At 39.7% G+C, this 6,217-nt stretch overlaps 1 non-coding gene across 1 annotated transcript; it reads left to right on the top strand.

Annotated features, from left to right (window-relative positions):
• The first annotated feature begins 5,436 nt into the window (after positions 1-5,436).
• LOC145569569 (small nucleolar RNA R71) lies at positions 5,437-5,543 on the top strand. The gene has a single exon (XR_014096161.1). It is a non-coding gene; the product is annotated as a small nucleolar RNA R71 (small nucleolar RNA).
• Positions 5,544-6,217: the final 674 nt, after the last annotated feature.

Raw genomic sequence — 6,217 nt, 5'->3', positions numbered from 1 at the left:
CTGATAAGAATAACAGTGCACTCCGCAGCCTAGTTGCGGTATTTCGGTGTTACCCGCGGCTCGGTTGTGGAGTAAACTGCTATTGTTGCTTCTTAATATATGGGAGTGAGATAAACCGCGACCTGACTGTGGCAAAGGTGGGTATACCGCGACCCGGCTGCGGAGTAGTCTGACTTCGACTCTTTGTTGTAATTCTTGCCACACCATGTTAGCTTGTTTTCACATCAAATACCCACTGCTCTAATATACACAAGTATGGAATCGTCAAATGCAACTTTTGTCTCATTATTTGATGAATGTTGACAGCAATATCTCCACTCATGAAATAACCTTGTACCTGAACAATGCAAAGAACAAGGATAAGATTAGTAGTAGTAAAGTTGAGAAAGGTAAAAAGAATTACCTACCCACTGGTAATATAAAGAAAAAGGCACTAAAACTACTACTAAATTACAAACAACGAAAATCCTAGTGAAAAAGCATACGCTAAACGACAAAAAACAGTAAAATACAAAAACAACTACTATATAAAAAAAATAAAAATAAAATATACAAGGAGTAATAAAATAAAAGGAAACCGTAATCCTAAAAATCTAGCTAATACTAGAATAACTAGCTAAAAGATTAAAGGAAAACTAATTAAGGGAAACTAAATAGATAAGCTATAAAAAGGGTAGAAATTTGGGTTGCCTCCCAAAAGTGCTAGTTTAAGGTCATCTAACTTGACCACCTTTTTATTCAATTTGAGTGAGGATCGAAAAGGGTAAAAACTGCTTTCCCTTCAATGGGTTCGCCTTCTCGATAGTGCTTAAGACGTTGTCTATTAACCTTAAAAGACCCAGTAGCTTCACTCCAAATTTCAACTGAACCATTGGGGAAAATCTTTCGTACTTGAAATGGACTGGACCATCTTGATCAAAGTTTCCCAAGGTACAATTTCAGACGAGAATTATATAACAAGACCAACTCTCCTTCGCGAAACTCTCGCCTTAAAATATGCTTATCATGCCATTTCTTTGTTCTCTCCTTGTACAACTTTGAGTTTTCATAAGCTTCCATCCGAAGTTTATCCAACTCGTTAAGTTGTAGCAATCTTTTCTCGCCTGCTGATCTAGCATTAAAATTTAGGCTCTTGATAGCCCAATATGCTCGGTGCTCAAGCTCAACGGGAAGATGGCAGGCCTTACCATACACCAATCGATATGGGGTTGTAACAATTGGCGTTTTGAATGCCGTTCGGTATGCCCATATGCATCATCAATTTTCACCGACCAATATTCTCTTGTCCTTGCAGCAGTTTTTTCTATGATAGATTTAATTTCTCGGTTCGACACCTCGACTTGACCACTAGTCTGTGGGTGATAACCTATACCAATCCTATGTTGCACTCCATACTTTTTCAACATTACTTCAAATAGATGCTCCAAGAAATGTGTTCCCCTGTCACTAATCAACACACGTGGTAAAGTGAAATGAGGGAAAATAGCTTTTTTAAAAAACTTACTTACCACACGAGCATCATTGGTTGGAGTAGCAATTGCTTTAACCCACTTTGAGACATAGTCAATGGTCACTAAAATGTATCGATTTTCATTAGAATAAGGGAATGGTCCCATGAAATCTATCCCCCACACGTCAAATAACTCGACCTCGAGTATGTTGTTGAGTGGCATCTCGTTCTTCCTTGAAATGTTGCCGGTCCGTTGACAACGATCACAAGCCTTGACATATGAGTACACGTCCTTGAACAAAGTTGGCCAATAGAAACCACATTGTAAAATCTTCGCGGCCGTTTTTATAGGACCTGCATGTCCACCACAAGGTAAGTCATGGCAATGTGAAATAATGTTTCTTACCTCAAATTCTGGGACGCATTGTCTAATTATAGCATCTGCACATTGCCTATAAAGGAATGGATCGTCCCAAAAATGTCGCTTAGCCTCGTAAAAGAATTTCTTCTTTTGTTGAGATGAGTAGCCGTGAGGCAATACACCTGTGGACAAGAAATTAGCTAAATATGCATACCAAGGTGATTCAAATTGAGAAAGAGCTAATAAATATTCATCAGGGAAAGAATCATCAATGGGGAGGTCATCCCCATCCCCCTTATCGAGGAGGATGCGAGAAAGATGGTCTGCAACAACATTCTCAATCCCTTTCGTATCCCTTATCTCGATGTCATCTTGCAATTGAAGGACCCATCAAATCAAACGCGGCTTGGCGTGACTTTTAGTCATCAAATATTTCAATGCAGTGTGATTTGTGTGAATTATCACCTTCGAACCAACAAGGTAGGAGTGAAACTTGTCTATTGCATAAATTACTGTTAGCATCTCTTTTCAGTTGTGGATAATTCATTTGAGTAGAATCAAGAGTTTTACTAGAGTAATAAATAGCATGAAGTTTTATATCCTTTCGTTGCCCCAAGACGGCCCATACCGCATAGTCACTAGCATAACACATAATGTCAAATGATAGGGTCCAATCCGGAGGTTGCATTACAGCAGCGGAGATCAAAGCTTCCTTCAACCTGTTAAAAGCCTCAAGACAAGCATCAGTAAATACAAATGGGGCATCCTTGGCCAAAAGCTCAGTCAGAGGTAGAGCGATTTTCGAAAAATCTTTAATAAAACGTCGATAAAATCCTACATGAGCAAGAAAGCTCCGAACTCCTTTTACAGAGTTAGGAGGGGGTAGTCGCTTAATGACCTCTATCTTTGCTTTATCAACCTCAATACCTTTATGTGATACCACATGGCCTAGAACAATTCCTTGTTGTACCATAAAATGGCATTTTTCTCAGTTCAAAATTAAATTGACTTCCTTAAATCTATGGAGCACCTTTTTCAAATTTTCAAGATATACATCAAAAGATGTTCCATAGACTGAAAAGTCACCCATAAAAACTTCCATTGAATTTTCAATAAGACCTGAGAAAATTGTCATCATACAACGTTGGAACGTGGCTAGAGGATTACATAATCCAAGTGGCATTCTTCAATAGGCGAAGGTGCCATAGGGACATGTGAAAGTAGTCTTTTCTTGATCACATGGATAAATGGGAATTTGAAAGAAACCAGAATATCCGTCTAAGTAGCAGAAAAAGGAATGCTTAGCCAAATGTTCAAGAATCTGATCAATAAAGGGGAGGGGAAAATGGTCCTTTCGAGTGGCCTTATTCAACTCCTATAATCAATACACATTCGCCAACCTGTAACAATTCTAGTAGCGATTGGCACACCATTGTCATTCTTGACAACGGTCATACCCCCTTTCTTTGGAACTACTTGTACAGGGCTAACCCACTTGCCATCTGAGATAGGGTAGATTATTCCTGCGGCAAGCAATTTAAGAACCTCTTTTTTAACTACCTCCATCATATTTGGATTAAGTCTTTGAGGTTCTATGGAGGAAGTATGATCGTCCTCAAGAATTATCTTATGCATACAAAATGAAGGATTAATACCCTTATATTTTCTCAAAAAAGTGAGCAGTTGCTCTAATTTCGTGTCATGAAGCTCAACATTAACAATAACAGGATATGTATTATTAAGACTAAGGTATGCACATTTTAGAGTAGAGGGAAAGGATTTTAACTTTACCTCGGGAGGCGTATTACTCTCCCCAACACTCGATGCACTAAGGACTTCCTTCACTAGAGCGGCGGTTAGATTGGCTTTTCCTTCCTCAAGTAGCCGTGTGTACTGCCTTGCTTCTCAATCTTCCTCATTGGCACTTCCCACCAACATCGTTTCAAGTGCATCATCCGTTTTAATCAAGGGAAGTTGTTCACGTTCTAAATCATCAAGGACATCCACTTGACAATAGTCTCTCCCATGGAAGGAGTTCCCATAGCATTCAAGTGTGAATACTCCATTTTCTCGTCGCCCACCTCAAAAGTGATTTTACCATTCTACATATCAATAATTGCACCTGCAGTGGCTAAGAATGGTCTACCAAGAATGATGGGGACATGTGCATCCTCTTCCATCTCCATCACAACGAAGTCGCACGGGATAAAGAATTTTCCCACACAAAGAGGAGCATCTTCAGTATACCTAAAGGAAATTAATCGACCTATCTGCAAGTTGTAGAGATATGCGCGTAGGATTTAGTTCACCCACATGGAGTTTCTTGCAAATAGAGAGCGGCATGAGACTCACACTAGCACCAAGATCACATAGTGCCTTGTTAGTCTCTATATCCCCAAGCTTCACTGGAATTAAGTAGCTACCCGGATTGCCTAGTTTCTTAGGAAGTGTATTTTGCAAAATAGCACTACACTCTGCATTCAACGCAACCGTAGCATTCTCCTATAGCTTCTTCTTGTTAGAGAGCATATCCTTTAAAAATTTTGCATAAGATGGCACCTCGGATATTGCATCTAAGAATGGAATGTTGATGTGATACTTTTTTAAAATATCAAGAAATTTTCCATACTTTTTCTCCAACTTAGCTTGAGCAAACCTTTGAGGGAAAGGAACTTGCGGCACATATGGAGCAAGCGGTGGTGGAGTCGATGCGTTTCGCTCTCCCTCAATCGCACTACCATCAACCACCTTCTCTTTTGTGACTACCTTTTCAACAACCTCCTTTGATGGCTTCCTCACGGGAGGATCTTCCAACTGCTTTCCATTCCTCAAAGTCACATCATTCATATGCCCCTTTGGTGGTTGCTCTGTTTGAACCGGAAAAGTGCCCGGAGTCTTTAAATATTGGCTAACTTGATGAGAAAGTTGACTTATTTGATTTTCCATGAGCTTGTTTTGAGCTTGTAGTTGTTGGATGTGGTTGTTGGTTGTGGTAACAAAATTCTCCATCATTAACTCAAGGTTAGATTTTTGTGGAGGTGGTTGCATAGGTTGTTGCACAGGTTGTTGGACTAGAGGTGGTCTTTGCTTGGAAACCAAGTGGTGCATTATAATTGTTCTTTCGAGGTGGTGTTTGAGGTGGATTTTGTTGAGCTTGGGTATTCTTGTAAGAGAAATTTTGATGATGTTTCTAACCTTCATTATATGTGTTTGAATGAGGGTCATATGGCCTTTTGGGATTCGTAGTGTAGAATGCATTGGCTTCCTCGATCGACATCTCAGTAGAGTTTTGTGGGCAATCAGGTGCAATGTGACTTGCATGGTACACATTTGACAAATTTCAGGGGAACTAGAACATACCGTTTGGAACTTGTCAAACATGCTTGTTAATGCCTACATAGAACTAGCCAAAAGAGTTAGAGCATCAACTTCAAATTTTCCTCCCTTCTTCACACTATTTTGACCCCTAGGATGATAATTGTCATTGGCTGCCATCTTCTCAATTAGCTCCTTTGCCTTAGTTGGGTTCTTAGTCAAGAGAGAACCCTCAGATGTAGCATCAATATAAATTCGGAACTCTTGTGTTAATCCATTGTAAAAGGTTTGGATCAACATCCATTCAAGAATACCATGGCGAGGGCACTGTCTCTGCAATAGCTTGAACCTCCTCCATGCTTCATATAGGGACTCATCATCTGACTACCCGAAAGTAGATAACTCATTCCTCAACCTTGCAGTCTTTTCCTGCCCCAAGAACTTGACTAGAAAAGCTTTCACTAGTTTGTCCTTACTGTCAAAAGAGCCAGTACCTTCATCTCTTAACCATTCCTTCGCCCTATCCCGTAATAAGAAGGGGAAAAGGCGAAGTCTAATAGCATCATCTGTAACACCATTTAGCTTAATAGTATCACATTTCTCCAAGAAACTATCAATGTGACTGACTGGGCAATCATGAGGTGTGCCTGCGAACTAATCACTAGAGATGAATTGAATGAACTGTGGTTTTAATTCAAAGTTCTGAGCAGTAACGGGTGGTCTGAAAATGCTAAAGAGGAGTCCAGTTGTGGTATCAAGAATACCATACTCCAAAAGAGATTTTGTTGCTGGGTCTCCCATGTTTTTATTGTTTTGATTCCTCCTTCTTCTTCTACCTCCTCGTCTCCTTACAATTGCTTCGATTTCAGAATCAAATGGTGTTAAATCTTCTGACCCTGAACGTCGAGTTTTCATGCAACAAAGAACTAAAAGTAGAGTATCAAAAACACAAGAGACAATAGCCGAAGCAACAAATATAGCTTAGTGAAAACGAATCACAAATAATTAGAATAGAACCGTTATTCCCCGGCAATGGCGCCAAAATTTGATAGGCATGTCGCGTACCTAACAAAAATAACCGAACTAACTCT

The sequence above is a fragment of the Chenopodium album genome, chromosome 11 (assembly GCF_948465745.1).
Source record: "Chenopodium album chromosome 11, dcCheAlbu1.1, whole genome shotgun sequence".
Classification (NCBI taxonomy): Eukaryota; Viridiplantae; Streptophyta; class Magnoliopsida; order Caryophyllales; family Amaranthaceae; genus Chenopodium; species Chenopodium album.
Note: the sequence above shows the minus strand (reverse complement) of the source record. Positions and strands in the feature narration are given on the sequence as shown.